Genomic DNA, 25,525 nt, shown 5'->3' on the forward strand with positions numbered 1-25,525 from the left:
GAGGTATGTCTTAGAAGGGGACTGTGGGACTCTCAACCCCTCCCTGTTCTCTTTTACTTATTGACCAAGGGATGAGTGGTTTGGTTTGCTGTACACTCCTACCATGATGTACTGCTACTCTACCAGGAGCCTAACAACATTGAGTCAGCTCAATCAATGAGCTGGCATCTCAAAAACTGACCCTCGGGTAACCCTGTCCTCCTGTAGGTTGATTATCTTAAGTATTAGCTACAGTGACATCTGGCTACACACAAGAAATTCATCCTTTGACTTTCTTCCTTGTTTTCTTTTTAATCTATTGCCAAAAAAGGCCAAGACACTGGAACCTACTCCAAAGCTTATCATTTACTGGGTATCTTGAGCAATCTATTCTGTGATGATGGAGTTAATAGTGGAGGCCTACTGAATCTAATGTTTTAAGCAGGACACAAATTTCACACCACACAAAGAGAAAATTATCAAATGTCCTACTAGTAATAAAGAACATGGGATGGGGAGAGCCTCCTATTCTAATAACACAGGAAACACAAAACTCAAGCATCTTGAAAGTACGCTGTAGATAAGTAAGATGTTGTAACTTCTCTTTCAAGTTAAATCTTGATAGGCAGAGCATTTTAAATAAATTGATGTGCTTGGCAGAGCATATCAATAAAATTCAAAGTTTGTCTGGGTTTCCTGTTTTAAATAGATGTAGTTCAGAAGCACCATGTATATACAGAGCATTTGACCTTTTATGATCTGCCTGGCAGGTGGCTATCTAGCCACAAGATTCTTACTTTAGAAGCCTATTCTGGGTTAGAATTGTCTCAGTATTTGGAAGTTCTGTTTTTATATACCGAGGCCAACATTCCTGGTCGCTTATCTTTAAAATATTGATTTGAGGGGTCTCCCAAGAAGCAGGCTGCCCCAGGGCGCTATCTTTCTCTTGGCTCATTTATTGCTTTATCAGCTGCATGTAATACCAAAAACCTCATGAGGGCAGGAGCATCAGAATGCTTGTAAAAAAAGGCTTTGTCCACACATTGGGTATGTTTAGGAAATAATGCACTGCATTTGAAAGTCCGATAATAGTATTGAGACTCTGCTGACAGAATTTCAACAAGTGAAGCATTTCAGGTTAGGCAGATGTAATAAAAACAGAGAAGATGGAGTGGGGTGGGTGAGAAAAGAGAAGGGATCTGGGCACACAAAACCATATTCATTTCTTAGAGAAATGATTTTAAGCATTTTTAGAAGGCAAGCAAACAGCATGAAACCAGATCTCCAGGGTTAGGTGTTTGCTTAACTCTGGTGTGCTCTCCTTTCTGCCCATGACAAAACTACTCAAAGGCAGAGGAGACAAATGCCATGCCCAGAGTTGATGGGATTTCACCAAAGACGAGCAAGGACAGAGAAAAGTTGAAATGGCTCAAAGGAACTGCAAACCAAAGTAGCCCCTGGTTGTCAGCTCTGTCTACACTTAACCAAAAACAACTCTGGCTCAATAAATTGTCCAGTAAATACCTCCACATGGCATTATTACCTCACAGCAGGAAAGACTCATTTTGTGGCAGCTAATGCACCCAAATTGTGGACATCCCAGAGTGTGGTCTAAAAGGTGGCCTTTGCATACTGCAGAGGTGCAGGCAGAAGGGTAGAACCCAAAAGGCACCTGGGACTTGCTTTCTGTTCTTTGCCTGTCTTCCTGAGTCTTAAAGAATGAACTCCATTAAGTAAAACTCAAAGGCTGTTTGTTGCCCTCCAAAACAAAACAAAGTTACAGCTCTGCTTTGAGCACGAGAAATTTCCGCTACTCTAAGAGTCTGCCTTCCAGAAAAGTAGGAGACTCTGGAAAGCCTCCCAAACTTCTAGAATGAAATGGAAGTTGAGAAGTGTAGGGAGATATGTGCAGGAGGGCTGATGTCAGCTGCAGAATGGGAGACACAGAGACCCTTGCTTCCCACGCCCCCAGACTCCAGGTAGGAGAGCTGGAAGCTGACTCCTAGGGACAGTGCTCTTTCCCAGAAAAGAAGCCAGTGATCCTTAGTTCCCTTCAGTAGCACATAAACTAAAATTGAGACCATACAGAGAAGATCAGCATGGCCCACGTGCAAGGATGACACCCAAATTCATGAAGCATGCCATACGAGAGAGAGAGAGAGAGAGAGAGAGAGAGAGAGAGAGAGAGAGAGAGAGAGAGAGAGAGAATGTGAAGTTTGGTTGGTAGGGAGGTGGGAGAAAATCCAGGATGAATTCGAAAGGAAAATGAATATGATTTAAAAAAAAAAACATGGCATGAAAATCTGAAAGAATAAATAAAAAACATTCCTCTTTTTCAATATCAGTGATTTAAACTTTCAGAATACTTAAGAAATCAGAGTTGTAATAAATAAGTAAATAAATAAATAAATAAATAAGAATTCAGAGTTGTATCTGAACATGAAGATCATAGACTTTTATTGCCTAGGTCAGGAATGCTTAATGTATTTTTAAAAGGGCACAGTTAGTTCTTATCTCATTATGATCACTATTAATAGCTATCATTTATGATGGGCTTACTCTGGTCCTGAGAGTCCTTATTTAATGTCTGCCTCTAACTCATACATGCTAAGTCCCCCTCCCATTATACAGCTAAGTAATGTATTTGAGGCCATACAGTGCTAAGTAGCAGAACTGATACCTATTTTTAAACAACAGTTCCAAGAACGAGGGAGCATAGTTTAATGGTAAAGCACTTGCCTAACACTAAAAAGCCCTGGATTCCTTCTCTAGCAGGAAATAAAAGTGAACGTGTAAGCAGCAAATCCCACTGCAGTGCACTTTGCTCTTGACTATTTTTCATGGGGACCTAGCAGTGCAGTGAAACCCGGCTATTTTCTGCAGAATGGCAGAGGGTTAGTTCCCTTCCAGAGGGTCAACTTTACATCTTTTTATTTAACTCACCCTTTATTTATTATCCACAGAAAGAGAAACAAAATAAAACACGTTGGCAATGCCTGGCCTTTGAAAGTTGAAAGTTCCTTAATCAGTTCCCTGTGGCCTAAGACCATCTGCCTTCCCATGCTTGCCTTCAGCCTGTTTGAGGCCATCTGCATGTGGGCTCTGCATTCCCTCCCTCTAAGACCTCTCTCTTCCTGCTTGCTCCTCTGGCTTCCTAGGCATGAACACTCCAGGGGAGGCGAAGGCTAAGAACCAGCTGAGGGCCCACAGAATAGACTTCTGTTCCAGTTGCCACAGCAACCAAAAATTCCTTGGCACGTGGTATGCTTCTCCATGACATGGAAATCATTCAGCTTCATATGTGCTTTCTCTTATTTTTCAAAGCACTTGCTAGCTCTACTCCCAATGAGAAGACTCCCTGAGACCTTGATCTTACTGAATCTACCCAGATCTGACCCCAAGAAACCGGAGGAAAGAAACTGGAGAACCTTAACTGTGCCCATCAGTATCTGGGTTTGGGTACCTTTGCCTTGTGTTTGCATCCCCAGTGCACAGTATAATAATGAAGTCTCTGGTGGCTGCTATTCCTACTTGCAATGCAATGGTCCCCAGCATGTCCCCACTTCCTGTTGATGTCTGCCATCTGTGTTCACATAGAACTCAGTTCTTCAAATGTGCTTATGTAAGCCTGACCCTCATTTTATTTCTTTCTAGGAGGCTCCTTCTCGAGGGCTTTCTTTAGCATTTACACACTGAGATCATTGGGAGGGGAGTTTTTGACAAACACAATGGACACTGTTAGGATATATCTCAGAAGCAATGGCTTCTATGATTTTTTTCATTTAAATAACCACAAAAGGTCCCCGACCCTCGGAAGAACCACTTAGCTCAAGAGATCATCCCACCTCCACACAGAAAGCAGCTGCTGATCTTTAAATGCTGGGTTTTCTCCCTAAACCTTACCCAAACCCCACCATCCATCCTGCTGACGAAGGTCAGCAGCTCAGCTGCAATCAATGGGCAGCTGGCTAAGGCCAAGCACGGGGGATGTGTCCAGAGAGATGGCCACCCATAGTGCATGGGTCAGACACTGCACACAGCTGCTCTTTGGAGAGTCAAATTTGCTGTGAGCCAGCTTGTGCTCCCTTGGCTAAGCCCAAAGAAGAGCATGTCAGCTGGCCAAGATGTGGGACTAGAGTGCACGTAGAAGGATGCCCTTGTCAATCTACGGCCCCAGAGGGAGCATCTTTTTTAAATTTTGCAAAACTGCACTTGGCTAGCTTGGAGTGGCTCTCTATTCCAAGAGAATTTCCTGGTATTGGAGAAGGAAAGGGGATGCATGAAGCACAAGGCAGGCACTAAGTCTCAAAACATAGTTTTTCTTCATTGCCACATTGATTGAGGCCTTCACACAGCCATGGGAGCAGAGCAGGTCCCTGTGTGGTTAAAGGCCCAGGCATTTGCTTAGGAGGGTAATTTTCAGCAGCATTCTCTTACTCAGCACTTTTAATCAAAATAGTAAGTTCAGTGTCTACAGAGGACTAGGGTATGAATAGAGCAGTGTAGGAATCCCCTGTTGCTAATGAAGAATTTAAAAATCTAGGACAGCAATGGTTTGTGCTGTTTCCTACAGAGGAGACTGTGGACCCTCATACCTTATTTTTTCCTTATTTGCCAGAAGAATTTATGTAGCTTAAGAAAATATGAAGTGAAAAATTATCCATCAGCACAGCAAAGACCTATTTCCAGGAAGCAGATTTTAAGAGGAAAGTCTTGATGTCCTAAGGTCGAGACCAGGAGGTCCCCTGACTTTGAACTTGAAGGATGAAAGGACCCTATGTCCAGGTGCAGGTCAGGTTGGCTTCATTTCAACTGCTACAGGAGGCTGCTTAAAGCCCTGGTTGTGGTCCAAAAATATCCTGGCAGTTAGTATCCTGCATTAAAATTTATAAACCACAAAAGACCTTTTCTCACAGAGAAGCTAATTCAGGCTGCAGAGCCTTTGAAAACCTCTTTAAAAGAAAGTAGTCATCAGGAGAGGTTGTGTGGAAAACTAGGAGTAAGTGATGCTTTTTTACTCCCCCCAAATGTACTAAAAATATAGCAATAGGAATTTCAGAAGGAAGGGAAATGGCACCACGTATAATTTTATTTCAAAGACGTCCCAGGAATGAGCTATGGGATTGCCAGAATTAACTTTTAACGGTAACCAAAATATGGGAAGAATATTACAGGTTACAGGTCCTGCCTGAAGAATGGAAACTGTGCCACCTTGATATCCCACTCTCTAGAGACTCCAGTAAGGTAGGTCAGAAAAGGCCCCCAACCACTCTATTCTCTGACCTACCTTCTATAAACTACTCACTGAGCCTTCATGTTGTACCTTCTCTAGGCCATCCTGGATTAACCTAGCCATCATTCAGAGCCAGTTAAAACCACTCTTGCTCAAGAAGTCATTCTAACTAACTCTACAGGTTAGGTTAAATCCCCCTGCTAGACTTCTCCTATGCCTGCTCTTACATTTAACCCTTAGCAACCTTCTTCATCACCTGACCGGGGTGGGATGTGGTTGGTTGAGTGGGTTCTTTTATTCACCACTTATCTACCCAATATTCCCAGTAAATCCTCATGAAGTTAAGTGGATGTCCTTCCTTCTAACTCCAGCTTTCCATGCTGTGTTAGCTCTTCATTACTATATATACTCAAGACAATCAACTTTTATAAAGAACAATGCTTGAGTTGAGCTCCCAGTTTTTAAGCTTTCAAGACAGCATCGTTTGGTCCTATTATTTTGGGGTCAGTGGTGAGACAGTACCCATGGTAGAAATGTGTGGCAGAGAAAAATGGCCATAGAAGTGAAGACTAGAAGTAGGAAAAAACTAGGGTCACTCTATTCCTTCAAAGTACATGCTCCCAATGTCCTGAATGCCATCTAATAGGCCCCATTCCTAAAGATCCACCACCTCCCATAGTGCCAAGCTGGCCTCACCTCCTGAAGGTCCACCACCTTCTGTAAGTCTCTCTCCCTCTCTCTCTCTATCCCTCTCTCTCTTTCTCTAACACACACACACACACACACACACACACACACACACACCACCACCACCACCACCACCACCACCACCGCTGCTGCCACCAGCAGCAGAAGCAACAGCAGCAACAAACATCATCAGAAGTAACTCAATGACAATCCTTTAACATATGTGTTTTGGAGAGGTGAGGGGTTGAAACAGGGTCTCTCTACATAACCCCACTGTTCTAAACTCACTATATAAGCCAAGCTGGTCTCAAAATCACAAAAATTCACTTGCCTCTGCCTCCTGAGTGCGGGGATGAAAGGCATGCACCACCATACCTGGCCAATACATTGGCTCTGTGTGTGTGTGTGTGTGTGTGTGTGTGTGTGTGTGTGTGTGTGTGTGTGTGTTGGGGAGCATTCCAACTAAAGCATATGCCTCATTTGTATTTTATTCTAAAAGGACCTGGAGAGTTGGTTCTGAAGTTGGCATTTTGAGAATATTGGTAAAGAAAATGAAGTAGCAGCAAGAGGAAGATAATCAATAAAAAATAGATCATCACAATGTTGTCCCACTATATAGTGGTTAGGTTCACAGGCGATTAGGCTGATGGGATGTGAGGGCATTTCACTTTCCAAAACATAAGTGAACACAAAAAATCCTCCTAGCAGACTCAGAAGTCAACCTAGCCAAATCAGTTTGACTGCATCTGTGGGACACACCTGGAAGATTACAGGACCCACCCAGAAGCTTACAGGATCCAAAACCCATGTTCAAATTTTCTGTCTTGTTTTCATCCTGATTTATATAATCAGTCATTTCAACCTCAACAAAATAACAACTTCCTAGAGTAACATTAACAATAGTATTAATAATTATTTTAGTTAGTATTTGCTGAGTCTAACTTTATATGAGACACAGGGCTAACCATTCTATAGATAGTTTCTGTTTATCTTCCACAGAAGTCTAGATGAGAGCAAACACATTAACTTGTGCTTCATTACCTACACAGAAAGGTGGAGAAGTGTGTATAGGTTCCATAGTCAGTCATGGTAGACACAGGAAATCCTGTGACTTTGGCCTCCTCTAAGATCATTGTGGCTATCTGGATACACAGGAAATGCTTCATGAAGCCTTCTGAATCAGCTTATGCAGAGTAGACCAGATCTTCGTGTTTTAGTTTACAGAAGCTGAAACCTGGGCCCCACATACAGACTCAGGGTCTGCCCAAGAAGAGCCTGATCTTCCCAGAATTCATCACCCAGCTCTGAAATGACACTGGGGTTGCAATGCTATGCTATGTGTGCTAAGTGATACTTGAGGCCTGCAAAGCTGATGGGTCCAGGAAAGTGTCAGATCAACATCTCAGGAGACTGCAGTCTTCTACTAAGGCTAAAACTGAAAGTCTAGAGTGTCTTGAAAGAAAGGCCAAAGGGACTGGGCTGTGCCTCGGTTCTCCTGGGAGTAACCCACGTTTCATAAAGTTTGGGCTTCCCTCCACCCAGTCTTGGCTCTTCCTCCCAGACATTAAGCCTTCCTTGACCTCTGTCCCTGTCTGCTCTCTAAGTCTATTTTCAGATGTGATTTAAGCTAATGCTTTGGAAATGGATTTTAGTCAGTCCTCAGTAGATGTCAGAAAGATGAACTGCTTTATAATTGTTCAGAAAGACGCCTTCTACCTGCTTTCACCTAGAGCAAAGGTATTCTCTAGTCTCCATCCAAGTCCATCATAGTTTATATCCTTCAGAATTATTTTTAACTTACTGCTTTTGCTACCTCATCTACCTGTTAACTCCCTTACACAAAACCTCAAAAGAAGCTAGCCTTTTATCAAGAAAGCTTTCTCATTCAATGGGCAATGAGTTAACCAAAATCTTAATCACGTATACATCTCTTATTCTAGTGTTGATTTAACTCACACACAGGTAGGAGACGTGTGCTGCAATGTTCCTCAGTGAGGTCCTGAATTCCATGCCCAGCACCAAACCAGAAAAAGAAAATGTTACAACGATAACAATGACAATAGAAAAGTGTGTGTGAAAACTACAGTCCCCAGAGTTGTCCATCGGGTAAGGCAAGACCACAGAAACCAAGCAAGCAAGAGAAGAAGAAAACTCAATCAGCTCTTAGGCCTATAGCATTTACTCAAGAGATCTAAGGTATGTTTGTCCTCAGCATCACTCTGCAAAGATATCTAAGCAGCCAAAAGATTAACTTAATAAAAAGAGGCAGAGTTAATGAGTAGTCAGCCCAGAAAGAAGTCAGTATTTTAAAACTTAATGGTTCGTAGCCTAAAAAAATAGCCAGAATTTACATACTATCTTTTTAGTTACCAGCCACAGCATAAAGGGAAAAAGAGCAAAATCCAAATAGTGACTGCCCAGGAAGAGCACTAACTAACAAAGCTCTTCATCAGAACCCTTGGGTTATTAAAGACATGGACTCCCAGGCCCCATTCTAGCAGTTTCTGCTAAAGAATTCTTGTGGGCCTAGGAGTCTGATTATTTACCCCATGGGATGCTTATTTCAGTGGTCTTCTCCCTAACACATAACTCATCAGAGTGTCTCATAATGCACCAGAAGTCAAGGTGGTTGATCTAACAAAGGAGCAAAGCCCAGATGGAGCCCCAAGCTCCAGACCCTACTGACCTTTCCATGTGACTCTGGGTACTGGAAACCTAACTTTAGCATCAACAGAATGCAGTGAAATCCAGAGGCTCTCTGCCACTTATGTTTACAAACCCTGCCAGCAAGCACCTGGCAGGAGTAACTCGGTGACAACAGAGAATCTCACAGCCTGTTCTTTTACTCAGCACACACATGGCTTTTAATTAAACCACCTGCTGCCTTGCTGACAAGGGCAGACCAAAGAATTTCCATGATGCACAGTCTCTTGGTGTCCTGTCACACAATCGCCTCTTTTCTAATGGGTAAAGGACTTAATGTCCAGACCACCTCCCTGGGGATGAATGTGACCCTTCCAGGGAAGGCAGGGTGTGCTGCCATTCACATGTCCCCTCACCCCAGCTTATCTGACTGGCTAAGGGACAAGTTCTATGTTTTGTCTGCCTGGGAAATCTAATGGAAACAACTATTAATAGACATATTTATTTTATCAAGGAAAATATGCTCTTAAAATGTTCAAGAAAGGATATTGCCTTGTTCTCAAGGACTAGCCTGAGGGAGGCTTGGGAACACCACACACACACACACACACACACACACACACACACACACACACACACCACTATAAGCACACATATACTCAAGGTACATGTATGTGGATATGTCCTTGCATCTACTGCTTAGATAAGCATATATGCACAGCTTTACTAGTGTCACATTTCTGCAGCTTTCATGGGGAAAAAAAAAACTTAGTCCCTCATTTTTCAACTGCAGGAGGTAATTAAATTCTGGTGCTTTCAAATTCGATCATTCACCTAGATGAGAGCACATGGGGCGGGCCTGAGCGCTTCTATCTGGAACAAATGCCCTGGCCACACCAACGCTGCCTGGCAGGCATGGCCTCTGTTTAAGGACTGAGATCCCTGTGTGTGGTGAATGGCCATTTTTGTATCACCATAAAGTAACTGACAAGCAGAACCTATAAAATAATTTACATTGGTTTAATCTTTCTAGATTGAGTCTAAAAGAGACACCAGAACCTGGGCAGTGCCTTACTGCTGTCATTGAAGACAATTCCCAATGCACTAGCGTCACTGCAGAACAACAGTTAACACATTTTGACTGAGGAGAGACAGATTGCCTTCTTTTTCAGAGGGGACACAAGGCCCCCAGAACGACAGATGTCTTTCTTATTGCTGGATATTTAATAAAGACAGTCAGAGTGTGTCAGGCCACACTGACCGTATTTAAAATTCACTCCTTTATCCTCTTGATGATCTCAGAAAAAAATAGGCAAACCCAAAGGTATTCAAATATCCTGACTGGCCATACTCATTACTTTGTCTAAGTATTTGAGTAAATATATTAGTCACCTTCACGTCTAAAACTTGAAATAAGAAATTGGACCTAAAAGCCACAGATAAACAGTACACAAAATGTAAATGAACTTATCTTGTTGAAAGATATGACACAAAAATAAATAAACAGGGAATAATCCCCAGAGAGAGAGAGCTCTAGCCTCCTGGCCACGGGAAGGTTTGCCTGCAACACAGCAATGACCATAAAGGACACCCACAGTAGCCACACACCTGGCACGGGGTACCTCAACAGTGTATATGAAAGGTCTTGTAACCAAGTTGATTAGAACTAACTGTCATGAGATTTGAATCTGGTCTTCAAGGGTTTCAAAAGCCATCTCAGGGTCAGGGGGAGAAAATGATCAAAGGTGTGGAATACAGCCAAGAAGCAGAGATAGGAGCCAATGTGGAGGTTGCATCTCTGTACCAGGCACCAAGCCACTTGCTTATAGGCACAGCAGGTTTTGTAATCCTTCCCCCATAAAATTTGACAAAGTTGGCATTATTATACCAATGTGATGACACAAGAACTGAGACAAAGAAAAATCAAATGACTAATGTCACACAACTATTGAGTGATTTCCCCCAGTGATATGGATTTGGGTACAAAGGATGCCAGAATAAAGAAATGAACCCCCACATCCATCTTATAGATCCCTAGGCTGTTAATTATGAGTTGGGAAACAATAATGAAGTGGAATAGTTGAAAATAAACTTTAATGAGTTTCATCTATAAATCTTTATTTTATGGACTGTAGTAGGAGTTAGCATGAATAAAATGTTAAATGAGAACTAATTTCATTCACATGAATATGCCTTTATTAAACCAAAAGCATGAAGTAAATGCTGTGTGGTAGGATCCTATCATTTAATTTATAAGAACCAAACACAGTGCAGTCTTCACAGAACATGAGGCAAGACTGATATTTGTTTTTGTTTTGTTTTTTTTATTGAACACACTTGACCAGATTAAGAGTCATGGCCATTGACTTTCCAGTCTTCCATTTATTCCCAGCAAATTTCATTAGAATACAATGCCATGTCAGTAACCAGCCTCCTGAACTTGGGACTCATGACAGTTCTCAGGGAACAAAGAAAGCAGAGAGTGAAGAATAGAGCTTTTTCTGCGTCTTCCAGCTAAGTACAAGTCGGGTACAGCCCTGCATCATTTGGAAAGACAAGATGCTTGACACCAACAGAATGTCTTCTGCTCCTTTTGTTAAGCTGACAATAGTAACTGTCATTTCGGAGCTGGTGATTTCTATAAACAATGTGCGTCAGGTTTGACCTAGGTGTGCACTCCCTGGCTCCCAAGGGATATTTAGTCGTGTGTAACCAGAAAAACAATGGCCTCTGCCTGACTCAGGTCTGTGAAGCCTGTGTTGCTTGATTCTTATGCACATCAGATAGCAGGATCCCATCACACAGTATTTGCATATTCATAGGTAGATGGTCTTGGTCCTGCAGAACATTCATGCTGGAACTCCTTTTTCCCTCCTCATGGTATATTATGGCAACTCTTATGTATGCATCTAACTCATTTTGCCATCACTCCAATAGGGATGAAAAACTGTAAGACATATTTCAAAAAATCACATCCGGTACTGACGTCTGTTAGAGGTAATGATGGGGATGAGGAAAGTCAAGCCTGATAGTGTAGTATCAAGATGTCTAAAGATCACAGCCCAGGAGCCTCAGAAACATGGAAACTTCTACCACAATGATACATGAGAAGACTTGTCTTCCAGGACAGTAAATGTGGGGCTCTGTTCTGAGCAGGAAAGAGATCAGGATCCAGAGAAGAGGCCGACAGTTGGGCAATGGCCCAGTGGCTCAATGAATTGGGCCCAGGGCAGAGCTAAGAGATGAAGAAGGCTTGTGTGAGGTCCTATGTCCAGTCTACACACATGTCCAGTCTACACACAAGTGCAGTGTATTGTTTTCTTTACTGGGCTTATTGTCTTCTCTGTGCCAGGGACCACGTAAACTGCATTAGGCAATAACTCTGTGAGGTTAAGATTACTAATCTCGGTGCACTGAAGAGCTCTACAGAACATGCTTAGTGTCACAGAGGCAGCAAGAGGCCACATGAAATTCAAATATGTGGCCATACATATGTCAATCTGCATTGCAAAGTGAAACTACGGTAAAGTGAAATACAAATAGGCAAGTCTGCCAGGAAAAAAATATCAAGCCATGCTATAAAAAGAGAAGAAGTATATTTTGGGACTATCTGCCTTCCTAAAGCTAGCTTTGGTGAAATGTCAGTTGCAGCTGATAGTCAAGACTTATATTGGGTTGATAAAGTACTGAATTCAAATGAGCTATTGACAAAACAGTAGAGTATTTAAGAGCTCATGGTATTAGTTTATGTCCTAAGCCAGGCTTTGGTGGTGCTATCCTTTAATCCCCACACTCAGGAGGCAGAGGCAGGCAGATATCTGTGAGTTGGAGGCCAGTCTGGTCTACAGAGTGAGTGCCAGGACAGGTTCCAAATCAATACAGAGAAACCCTGTCTCAAAAAAACAAAAAACAAAAACAAAACAAAAATCTAGCCTTACTATGTATACTTAAATAAATCAGATCCAGGATATTTCGTCTTTTCTCAAGCAGAGCTGAGAAAGTGCTAGCATTGGTTTGAACAACCACAAAGATATCCTGGGCTGGGGTGCAGCACAGTAGTAAAGCACTTGCCAAGCATGCAAAAGGCCCTGGGTTGCTTCCTCAGCAGCAGGAAAAACTCCCAAAGCCTGAAAGGTCCTTACACACACGAGTCTTTGCCACTTCTTCCCACTGGAGGTCGCTGTTACATTTGCTAACAAGAGCCTTGGTTTGCTGGTTGGCATTGTAGACATTTAAAACCCACCAGGTTCCTACATTGGTATTTGAAGAGCAAACAATTAAAACAGTTGTTAAATTGAAAAAATACTTCAGATCATATGAGGATAAAACAAATCACCTTTAGAAAATTCTGTTTGTCTACAAATGCTTAATGTCTTTGTTTTTTTATTTAAATTACTATAATGGTATACACATGAAATTTTACATTTGTTCAAATCCACAGACTGTACAACACCAGGGGTGAGGCTCAGTATAAAACACAGAGTACCAGTGAGGGCTTGTTTGTTAGAAGAAAAGCACTGTTCTGCTAGGAGACTTGCTCATAGGTCTGTGCTGTAGGAGATGGACTATGTATGCACAGCTATGGGGGTGTAACTATGGGGGGGTGTTATGTATGCATAACTTTGTAACTTTCTCTTGGTTTTTCTACGAGCCCAAAACTTCTCTTAGAAACAAATTTATTTTTTAAAAGAAACTCTAGCAAAAGTTTCTGCACTTAAGCCTATGTGCTAGTTTTAAATGTTGAGCAAATGAATGCATTCAGGCAGAAATGCCGCTATACCACTTTGATCAAGTTCCTAGTCCCAGTAAGTCTTAGCTCATGTACCTGATGACAGAGAGCACCATGGAGCTACTGTGAAGGTGAACACACACTGTGGGAAATACTTAGCACAATGTCTGGAGCACACAGCATAAACGCTAGAGATCAGTCAGGGACGGGTCTATCTCCTGAGGCTGTCACAGAGTTTTGCTGTTGCATTACTGGAGGCTGAGCCCAAGGCTTTACAGAGCTAGGCAAGGGCCTGAATTACACCCTGATTTTTAAAGTACTTAGAGCAAGTACTGACACACAGTGAGAACTATTTACATATCTGTCAATAAAATAACTGGGTAAATAAAGAACTACAACAAGGTTAAAGGCAAAAAATCCTAAACAGGTAACCAGCAAACATAACCCTAAGAACATAAAAATTGGAGTGGGGTGTAGCATGTGTGCAAAATTCAAGCCACCATAGGATGCATCCCCAACACTGGGGATGGATAATACCTTAGTGTAAGATGCTTGTTCTAGAAAGTTCGGAACTAAATGAGACCTAATGCCATCAGTCTTTATGTTTCTAAATAATAAAGGCCTCCCAGGTCATCTGAATGGGTCCCCAAAAGGAAAAGAAGGCACAATCTAATCCTGTTTAATGCCTACAGGAATAGTCTTGTTTTGACAGGTTCTGCCTCTTTTTGAGACTATCAGAGACCATGAGCAAATGAAATTGCTTTTGTCAGTGGATTTCACGCATTTTTGCTTCAAACTAGAGTCATGGTTTGACAACTTTTATTGGCCTCTAAGCAAGGCCAACACTTCTAGCTTGGTAATAGTTGCTTTTTAACTAAATTCACATAAAATCTATGTAATGATTTAAGTGACTAATTAGACTCTGATATGGGTGGGTTAGATACATTTGTGAATTGAAAGAATGCATTAATATTTCATTTTTATGCCTACCTCTTATCCTAATTTTATTAATAGGAGCATTAAGCTTCATAGGAAAGGTAGGAATCGGCCTAGCTTGTTCATGTGTGGAATACAAACACTGTAAGGTAACAGGTAGTGAGATACGTCAGAATGTGAGTGCACACACTACTGACTTCTAGCCTAGTTACTTCCTTTTTTTAGAATTTTCTGATGTCTGGGCCACTGACAAGACCATTAACCCCACACCTGTTACAGACTGCCGCCTGAACTTACCCCCTGCTGTGCAGGCTTCCAGCTCCCATGCCCAGGCATTCAGAGAACTGCTGGGTGAGGTACTGGGACCCATGGAAATTAAGCACCAGTGGCACTTAGTACAGAGCTAGAACCATGAGCCAAGGTGTAAGCTCCAGGGCCTGGCTGGTGGTTTACCAGACTGCAGGGCTCAAATAACTGAGCCAGCTCTTGATCCAGTGTGGGAAGCTGCAGAAGATCTTGGGCCAGGGGACTGGGGGTGTGGTGCTGACAATAGAGATAAGAACTCTGAAAAAAATGCTGGCTCTTAGGGTGATATATTAATTAAAGTTTGCCCGAGGATTCAGAAAGCAAAGCCAGCCTCAAGCTATAGAGATCAGGCAGTGACGATACACACCTTTAATCCCAGCAGCCAGAAGCTAGGAGGTGGTGGTACACCCCTTTAATCCTAAAACTCAAGATTAAAAGGTAGAAGGATCTCTGTGAGTCCAAGGCCACCCAGATCTACACAAGACTGATGCAGTCCTAAAGAGAAACAGCTCACACAAAGATGGTCTCAGCACCTGGGATCAAGCGCCTTTAATCCCAGCATTAGGGAGGTATATAAGACAGGAGCAGGGTCTCAGTATCAGGCATTCATTTTGCAGCCATTGAGGATAGGAAGACACTGAAGTCTGAGGATTCTCCAGCCATGCTGAGGAGAGGTTACAGTCTGAGGAGCCAGGATCGACTTTCAGTCTGAGGTAGAGTAAGAGCTAGCGACCAGCTGCTTTGCTTTTCTGATCTTCAGCTTGAAGCTTGAACCCTAATATCAGTCTCTGGGTCTTTTGTTTATTCATGCTACAGGCTCTGGCAGCACAGAAGATTAGTCAGAAGAGAATCCTTATGTTCAGAAAGCAGAGTCCTCCCTCACTGTCAGGAATCCTGGACAAGTTCATTTCACCTCTTGGGTTTTGAGTCCTCCTTCTGAAGATTTGGACAAGCTGGCCTCCAAGGTCCCTTGGGATCTATGTTTTAAGGCTCTCTCTCTGTGTGTGTGTGTGTGTGTGTATGTGTGTCTGTCTGTCTGTCTGTCTGTCTGTCTGTCTGAAATAAAATCTAAAGCCTTGTGCATCTTAGGCACATATTTGACCATAGAACTGAACCCCAAGTCCCAATCTTTGAGTCACAACCTCAGTACAGTGCTTTGGGGGGTCTGCAGCAACACACATGAAAAAAAAATACCAAAAAACACCACCATAATCTACAAGCAGCAGAACCTCCAACTGGGTAAAGCCATGAGCCAAGGACTAATACTTAAGATTTAGGAATATATTTTAAAAAGCATATATCATCTTAATTGTATAAAATGGGCTCATAAATCAGGTGATTTTTCCCTCTGAAAAACAGTAGGTAAGGTTGAAAGAAATGTTAAAATAAATACTAGGAGACAGTACACACACAGAGGCTGTCTCCATGCTTAAGGCCATCTCCATGTATGAGAAGACTGTCTTAGGGTTTCTTTTGCTGCAATGAAACACCATAACCAAAAGCAAGTTGGGGAAGAAAGGATTTATTTGGCTTACACTTCCACATGCTGTTCATCACTGAAGGGAGTCAGGATAGGAACTCAAACAGGGCAGGATCCTGGAGGCAGGAGCTGATGTAGAGGTCACAGAAGGGTGCTGCTCACTGACTTGCTTCCCCTGGCTTGCTCAACCTGCTTTCTTATAGAACTTAGGACCACCAGCTCATGGATGACATCACCCACCATGGGTTGGGACCTACCGCATTGATCACTAATTGAGAAAATGCCTTACAGCTGCATCTCATAGAGGCACTTCCTCAACTGAAGCTCCTTCCTCTCTGACGCCTCTAGCTTGTGTCAAGTTGACATGCAAAAGCAGCCAGTACAAAGACATAAGGGTCTGAGGCCCAGATGTGGAAGACAGCCATGCACTGAAAATAGTAATATTTACAGCCTTCACATTTTACAGAGCATTTTCACGTATACATGCTACTTTATTTTACCCAAAGAGTATGCCAGTGTGTCAAAAAGGGACAGGCACACACCATTATTCAAAGATCATAAAGAACACCCTGGGGAGGAAGAGTTAAGACTGGAAGCTGTCTCTGTTCTCAGGGCAGTCCTCAGCACTGGCTTGGAGGGGCCACTCTGAGTTCATCCTTACTGCATTGGTCAGGTGTCCTTTGTTTCAGTTGATGGGCCTTTCATCTTAAATTGAGCAATTTTCCCTGAGAAAGCCAACAATACCAAAAATGAGCTGGTAACACCACAAGCTGGAAACTGGCAAAACAAAAATAAGCTGGTACCAACAACAACAAAAATCAATTCCCCAATGAGCAAAAGAACTCTATCTTGATTGCAACACCTTAAAGGCTAAATGTTGAAACATCTGTGAATTTGAATATGTCTTCCTCTCTCTGCTCTTTACACAGTCTGATCTACCTTTGCTCCAGCTATTGCTGAAGCAACTAAATGGGGACTCTTCCTGTCCCCCTCACAGCTACAGCTGCTGGCCACCTCCCTAGAGTTCTCTGGCATTTCTGAGAGAACACCAGGTGAGTTATGTTTACACAGAGGCAACTGAAGACACTATAGGCCCTGTTAAACTTATCAAAAGAGACAGAGCCAGGTGGACTTCAGTCCTACAACAAAGATGCAACTATGAGCCTCCTGTCTATAGTGATCAGCTTAGCGAGCATCATGCTGGGGCTTCCTTCTTTCACTAACTCACACTTGGGAGTCCCATGCCTATTCCTAGGAGTCAATTCCCAAATTAAGGATCCAAACATAAGCCCTGGTTTCAGGTTCTGCTTTCTGGTGGGAATTCAGGAGTGGCAATTTGGAGACACTAGACATACTGTGCTGGCCACATAAAAACCCTAAGAAAACTTTCACAATATCAATGTTCTATATAGTAAACACCTCTTATTATCAATTTTCCCTTTTCTCTAGAAAGAAGACTGTTGCTACCTGCTTACCTCAGATCCCTCGGACTTACTGCCACATGTTAGACAGAAAATGAGGAATGAATGCCTCTGGGCAAAGATCTGGAAAGAGTTTCTGTTGCAGGTGCCCCAGGGACCACCTTAGTTGTGAGAGATTTTAGGTTCTCTGAGGTCACGAACTAACAAATCATTTTTAAATTTATGTTGTGCGTGGGTTGCTGTGTGTTTGAAAAATCTGTACTTAGCACACTGTTGCATTTTGGCTTTTGCTAAAAAATGTTTTAAATGGGTTGGCATGTTAAAATATTAATAAAAATAAGTAACATGAAAGAACATCCTTTGGCATATACTTGGGAGACCTGTTCCTGGAACCCCTCCCTAGTCTTTCAAAGTCTTTTGTATAAAATGGCACGAGGTTGACATATGGCCGTGTACCTCTTCTCCTATGCTTTAAATCATCTCTGGCTTACTTATAATACTTAGCACGGTGTTATTGCTGATAGCTGTTATTCTCTATTATTTAGGGAATAATTATAAGGAAAAATGTCTGCAGATGTTCAGTACAGACATAATGTTTCCTCCATGGCTAGCTAGATTCACAGATGTGCAATTCATGGATACAGAGAGTCAATTGTGTAGTGAAACTTATGAAGATAGTCTGTGAAAAATAGAGGTCTGGATAATGCTAATAGATAAATGGACATTTTACAAACCTAATTGTTTGGGGGAAATGGATAGTAACACAGGTAAATTATATTTAGGAATTTCATTAACACATGTGTTAAGCATTTTCTTGCCTAGAAACATAGATATAACTAGCAACAATTATATATTTAATTATGGTGTCTCAACTTTAGAGACAGAAAATAAAGGTATTTTCTTCACATTATAACAACTAACAAAATTTTATAAAATTATTATAACTTTGATTATCCAGAAGCATGGAAACAACATACACAGTAAGGTTACTCATCTGTATACTTATTCAAGCACATATAGAACTTTACATGAGCAGACATCTATACCCAGTACATTGGAAAGCCTTTACCTCTTGACTAGAAACAGCATGTTAACATTACAAATGGATTCTCTGGCATCTCTGTGAAAGAAAATCCCTAAACTGCTGTGCTTGGGCAAATTTCAAAGATAATCCGTGGTTAATGTTGTAAATAATCACCAGTGATGAAAAAAGATGAGAGTTACATTGTAAATCTGACATAAATGAGCTTTCCTTTACAGTTAAAAATCTACAAGAACCTTTAAAACACATGTGTGGTACTTCTAAATGCTTGCTAACCTTTTCATTGTCAGCTAGCAGAGGTAGGAATTCCAGTGGTCCTCACCTCAGAGCTTCAGTGAATGCCAGTCTTTTCTACACAGAAGCTGAAGGCCCTCACAGAATTTCTCACAGAAGAAATGCAGTCCTTCTGATATTTCCCATAAAGGATGCATTAAACAACCAGACATGATTAATGCTTGGGAACCAGCAACTGACTGGGTCTGAATAGATAGATAACTATGATGCCTAAAATCAGGTTTTTATTGCAGTTTTTCTCCTACTGATTTTACCTTGTCCTCAACTAAGATGGATAAAGTAATTTAATAAATTATTCCAAGATTTGGCTGTTCTTCTGAATATGAACTTGATAATCACACAAGTGTCCATGTAGCAGGGACCCCAAGAAAGGTTCACACTTTGGGGAAGCATAGAGCTGTGTCATCTGAACACCACCAAGAGGCAGAACTTGTGGCTTCTCATAGGATAAGATGTAAATATTTCATGGATGCACAGCTACCAAACCACCCCTTCAGGAAATCTTTAAACTGTAAATCATGTATTGTCAACTGCAGCAGTAGCCCTCCAGTGGGGCATTGTTTCTTTGGGGAGAGGCGATGAAGAAAATCTTCTTCTTTGTATGTGCAAAGCATGTGCATACACATAATGAATGCATCAAGGTACCCAAGGGTAGATACATATCAAACAGGGTATCCGTAGAAATAAATTACATGGGAAGGACTGGAATGTGGCTCAGCAACATTTACCTGGAAACTTCAAGGCTTCGAGATCGACTCTTAGCACTGTACACACACAAACAATATTGTGTAAGTGTGTGTGTTGGGAGGGGTGCTTAGACATTGTCCTCAGGAACATCACCTACCACCCTTTGAAACAAGGTCTCTCACTGATCCGAAGCTCACTAATTAGGCTAGACTAGCTAGCTACTAAGCACTGAGATGCAGCATTAATATTACATGATGGGTCACCATGCCTGTCATTTTTACACAGGTTCTGGGGTCAAACTCATCATGCCCTCATGGCTGCAATGTAAGTACTTCACCAACTCTCTTCACTGAGCTCTCTCTCTAGCTCTTCAGGAACAAAAATGAGGAAAGGAAGTAAAATTTCATGGAAGAGGTCCATGCGGGGAGGGAGTGCTGGAAGAAGATGGAAGACAAAAAGGTGCCGAGAAACACTGCTGCCTGCCTGCCTCCCAAAAGGAGTGCTGACCTGGCCCACATGGTCTTCTGCAGTGTTTGCTAAACTGTCCAACGTGTCTGGAAATGATTTAGCAGATGGTAATCAAGTACACAGAGAAAGCTGTTTTCCTGGGAGTGAACACCTTCTCTCGGAAAGTACTACAGTCTTTAGGCTGAGAACTGTTTCTCTTCTAGAATTCTATTTTGCCCACAGAATTCCATCACAGGAATAACTTCTGTGTCCCACAAAAAAAAACCTTATCAGCAGCAGCCCAAAGCATGGAAGGCAACATTCCAAGGACTCGGCACCCCTCATTGCTGTGCTTACAACAGACTTCTTATCAACAGGACAAATCTTACATCTTTTTCTTTTATAACTAGGACATATAAAAAGAACAAAAATGAAGTGATGCCAACATCATTTTTAGCTCTCATACCCAAACTTAAATTAATTCCTGACACAGCTGCTTCAAGATTTCCCCGAAAGTTGGTCCAATTGCTAGAAATGATGAAAGGTGCCATATGTCACTATTATTATCCCAGCCCCTCCTGAGACAGTAATCCCGGGCCAAGGTCCAGCAAGGCATGGATCCTGCCTTTGGTGAACACTACCCCTGGGCTGGAAATGTTCAAATAAAATTGCCAAATGAAACTGCCCTCATTCAAAAGGATTTCACTACCTGTGCATCCTCAAGTGCAGGTGCCTGCTTGGGGCTTCCCCATGTCACCATTGACCGAAACAGGCGCCAGAAGACTGAAGACGACAGAAGGCACACGCTACCTACAATCCAGAAGTCTTTTCTTTGAAGTGTGGAGTCCATTCTCTGGGAGCAGCTGTGGAGTCCCTGGATTTATAAGGCACCTTCCCTGCCCTGATCCAGCACAGCCACTCTCTAAATTCTCTGTGCTCCCTGCTCTGCTCTGAGGAGTGGGCATCATGAAGCACAATGGGATTTGTGTGTGTGTGTGTGTGTGTGTGTGTGTGTGTGTGCGCGCGTGCGTGTGTGTGCGTGCGCGCGCAGTCTTACACTGGGTGTCTCTGGTTACACGACCAACTAATACTCTGCTTCTTTAAAAGGAAACACATGATGGCTTTTTGTGACAGATCAGAGACAGGTGCAAGGACTGAGGGAGATCGCTGGCGATAATTTATACTGACACACATGTGTTTGTCCCCTGGTCAAGGACTAGTAGCTGCGTTGTAACTGGTATCAGCTGCCTATTCTGGGCCAATGCCAGATAGGAAGCTTTCTCTTGCCATTTCAGGGCAAGGAGCAAAAAAAAGGGGGGAAGGTTTTCGAAAGAATGTAACTTCAAAAATTAAAAATCGTCATCCTTAACTATGCTATTTTGAGATCTAAGAATAGTAATTATGAATATGGCTGGTGGTAAAATTTCACACCAGCTGTCAGGAAATGTCAACTGCTATTAAAACAACCAACTCAATCAAAATAGAGACACCCATGCTTCACCCAACCCTCTCTCATCTTTTGCCCATCCGGCTAGGAAATACTTTTGTTTGGTTCTGTCTTTGAATATCTGTGAGAAGCATTTAAACATCCCAGGGACTGTGAGAGCCTGTGTTTATTTGGGCCATCCTAATCTCTCCTCTAGATGGGACTATGGAAGAATTGAACCTGTTTTTGTTGCTGGTAGTATTGTATTTTGAATTTTGTGTCTTTTGTGTTTGAGACATGGTCTCATGCATCCCAGGCTGGCTTCAAACATTCTGTGTAGCTCGGAATGCTCTTCAGCTTCTGATCCTCCCTCCTCTACCTCCTAAATGCTAGGATTACAGGTACAGAGTGGGATGCCCAGTTTATGTGGTGCTACTGCTCAAACTCAGGCTTCGTGCATGCTATGGAAGCATCCACCGACTGTAGCGCATTCCCACCCCTGAAACCTGGATCTTACTAAAGGAGACTTTTCCATTCAAATCATGATTAGTGTGGATTCAGAAGTAACCCCCCTTGAATAAGCCCTATAAGCACAATTCTGGAGGAGTGGCCCACAAAGACTTTGTTTTGTAAAAGGACCATCCATACATACTCTAATGCCCCTTAATTTTTATACTTGGGACCAAGCCTTCAGGGGAAATAACAGGAAATAGGATCACACAGGAAGGTAGGGAAAACCAAGGGAGGTGGGCATAGATCATCTTAGGTATAAATGTAGAAATATTATTTGGGGGATATAGCATATTCTTGTATGGCTTGAGGGTGTAGCATATTCTCGAGACCTTGGGTTGGGTCCCTGGCACCAAAAGTATGAATATAATCATTTAATTAAAACTCTGCATTTGATTATATCAAAGTAATTGTAATTATAGTTGTGAGAACTATTTAGTATTTATAACTTCCTGGTGGCTATTAAGCGCATCACTCAGATCAGCTGTTGGCTAAGTGCTACTTGACTTCAATGCATATGTTGAACAAGTTTAGATCTAGCGTGTAGTGGTATGTGGCTATCTACTGGAAGCATATTTTATTCATCTATTTGTTCCGTTTCCATTTGTGGATGATCTTTTGAGGGAGTATTGTGGATGTCCTCATGGGCATGGCCTAGGAGCAAATATAAAATCTAGGCTTCATATTGAGCATTTCAGAGAGGATGGGAACATCCCTGACCTGTGCAAAATCTTGCAGGTAAGACAATGATGCTGCTGGGGAATCAGGTTGGAGATGACCCAGAAGTGATGAATACAGGGTGTTGGTGATGGCACAGATTTAATGCTCAGTGGAGGCTGAGGCTGAGCTGAAGAATCAGAGTGCTCCTAGGTGTGGTATAAAGGGAGAAGAAGAGAAATGACTCAGGGATGGGAAGGTGAGCTGTGCCCTTCTTCTTAGGGATGATAACTGTCACTTTCTGTCTATTTCCAGCTCCTTGCTTGGGGAGAGGCCTGTGCCACCCTTCAAAGTCTTTAATTTTGAGCCATGGAATGGAAAATGAGAAAATGGAAGCAAGCCTATGACTTGCCCCTTTAAGTCATAAACCTTTTTAAATTCACAGTATTGTAACAAAAAGGAAAAAGATATTAGAAAACAGAACCAAATGGAAAATGAAGCAAAATTAAAGAAACAAAGTTAAGATTATAAAACAAATTAAATGTTTCAAGTACAGAGAAGTGGAATATGAAGTATTTAATAATTCATCCAAAAAAAAAAAACTAGAGGAAGAGAAAGGTAGTTTAAAATAAACTCCGTGAAGGGAAAATAAATGAAATAGAAAATCCTGGTTAAGAGCCGGAAAAGAAAAAAGAGTTTCACTGAACTATTTTAACAAATACAGGTTGTTAAATTTATATACAGTTTTCCTGCTCTTGGGACTGTGAGCAGATAAAGTTGCTTTTGGAAACTGTATTTCAAGCTTCCAGAACAAAGCTGTGTCCCCAGAGTGTCTGAAATCCAGTGAAAATTGCCTTTCAGTGCGGCTAGCAAATGTTTCTGCCATTAGCAGCCCTAATCTTCTCAGAAAGAGAATGGGAAGGGGGAGAAAAGAGAGCGAAGTGAGAAAGTTGACAGGTCTTTTTAATAGTCCCGGGAGAAAAAAGAGTGGTGCAGTCAAGATCTCCTGCAGTCCTGCAGAAGATGGAGACAGCCATGGTAGCCCAGCTGTGTCCACACACCTGAGTTGCTGAGGCAGCCTCTCTACCTGCAAGCTGCCAGCCCTGCTGGCTGTGCTGCACCCATAGAAGGGCTTTGACCACCATAGAAAGAGCTCTGAGCCTCTGATCCCTGTACCTGTCCATTCTACACAGGGCCAGAGGAAGACAGGGTGCTGACTGCTGACATCCCTGGGCCTTCTCCATTTATAAATAAAAAACTGAACAGGACATATGGCACTCCTTGTCACTGGTTTCTACCTTCAATGGTGTCAACTGTAGCATGGAAGCCAGAAAGACCCTGCTACAAAATGTTTGTTTACTTCTTCTAGGGTCTCTGCAGACTCGATGTTTCCCCCAAACCCCAAAATATATAACTTCCAAATTAGGTTTCTAACTTTTCAGAACAGTTGGTAATTATAAAAGTAATTTTTCCTAAGAAAGCTTACAGTCCAGTTCACCATTACCTCACACTTGAAAGACAGTTAATTAAACTGTTCTAGCACGTAACCTTGGCACAGTGGCACATAACTGTCATCTTAGGACTTAGAAGGCAGAGGCAAGAGGATCAGAAACTCAAGGACATCCTAAGCTACATGTGGAGTTCAAGGACTTCCTGAGCAACACAAGGTCCTCTCTCTCTCTCTCTCTCTCTCTCTCTCTCTCTCTCTCTCTCTCTCTCTCTCCTCTCTCTCCTCTCTCTCCTCTCTCTCCTCTCTTCTCTCTCTCTTCTCTTTCCACTCTCTCTCCTCTCTCTCTCCCCCTCTCTTTCTCTCAAAATATCCAAACAACAACAGCAACAAAATTATATCACAGAATTATGAAAACAAGTGTACTTGACAAATAATCAAATCCATATAAACTGTCAGTTGATTTCTGTTGTGCAAAGTGATGAAATATGCATGTCTTTCTGTTTCTTTCAGAAATTCATGAGGAGAAAATAAATTCTGTTTGTTTGTGCTATTAATGGTCCTTACGAGAGTGTCTTTCGTGTCTCATAGTTTGCCTATGACAATTACGTCTTCTGTATCTAAGTAGCTGAAGGGTTTCATGCACCTAGATGGTTCCAGCTCTCTGGGAGGCTGTGGCTGGAGGATGGCTTGAGCCCAGGAGTTTAGAACTGTGAGGTTTATCATATTAGTGTTCCTGTCGCCCCAAATCTATTCCATATACATTGTAAAATAACCTTACACTTTCAGTTGCAAAAGGAAATTCCTTAAGATAAGAAAAAATAAGTAAAGAAGTTAATTTTTATCATGTGTCTGAGGTACAGGGTATATCCACTGGAGTGCTGTGCCAAGGAGGCCAGAGTCGTTTGGTCTCCTGGAATTGGAGTCAGACTGTTGTGAGCTGAGAACCAAACACATATTCTTTTCAAAGTCAGTATGTGCTCTTAGCCATGGAGCCATTTCTCTAGCCCCTATAATTTTTACTTAACTTTTAAGTTTTCCTTAATCTTTAAACCTGTTGTAAATCAATATGTTTAAGTTTTTCCTATGTATTATACATGTGTGAGAGAAACAGGGTACAGCACATGGGTCACCACACGTGTGTGGGGGTTAGAAGACAGTACTGTGGAATCAGTTCTTCTGCCCACCTTCATGTGGGTCCCTGGATTCTAACTCAGGCCACCAGGCTTGCATGGTCAGCACCTTTCCCCACTCAGCCATCTCTCTAGCCCACATCATTTAAACAATGTAACTTAGAAACCTCCTTAATCATATATGAGGCCTTTGTGCAGACACTTAGATACCCATGTCTTGTATATGTATTGTTTTCCCTCTCCCTCCTTCACCCCTCTCTCACAACACACAGGCACACACACACACACACACACACACACACACACACACACACACACACACACACACCAATGTCTGTGCACAAACTAGCTCTTTTCTCTATTTAATAAACCTACCAACTTTGTTTCTCCCTAATCATCTTGAAATTCTTTTCTACCGTGTAGTCAAGGATATGCCTTTGCTTGAGTGGAGGCCCCTGGCAGGGTGTG

At 42.1% G+C, this 25,525-nt stretch overlaps 1 protein-coding gene and 1 pseudogene across 2 annotated transcripts in view; one reads left to right on the forward strand and one right to left on the reverse strand.

Annotated features, from left to right (window-relative positions):
- The window catches only part of Mylk4 (myosin light chain kinase family member 4), a 70,750-nt gene that overhangs the window by 44,203 nt on the left and 1,022 nt on the right, over positions 1-25,525 (reverse strand). The gene's annotated exons all lie outside the window — the stretch shown is intronic.
- Positions 2,026-2,130, forward strand: LOC113831276 (annotated as a pseudogene).

This window comes from Cricetulus griseus, chromosome 3 (genome assembly GCF_003668045.3).
Source record: "Cricetulus griseus strain 17A/GY chromosome 3, alternate assembly CriGri-PICRH-1.0, whole genome shotgun sequence".
NCBI classification, from domain to species: Eukaryota; Metazoa; Chordata; class Mammalia; order Rodentia; family Cricetidae; genus Cricetulus; species Cricetulus griseus.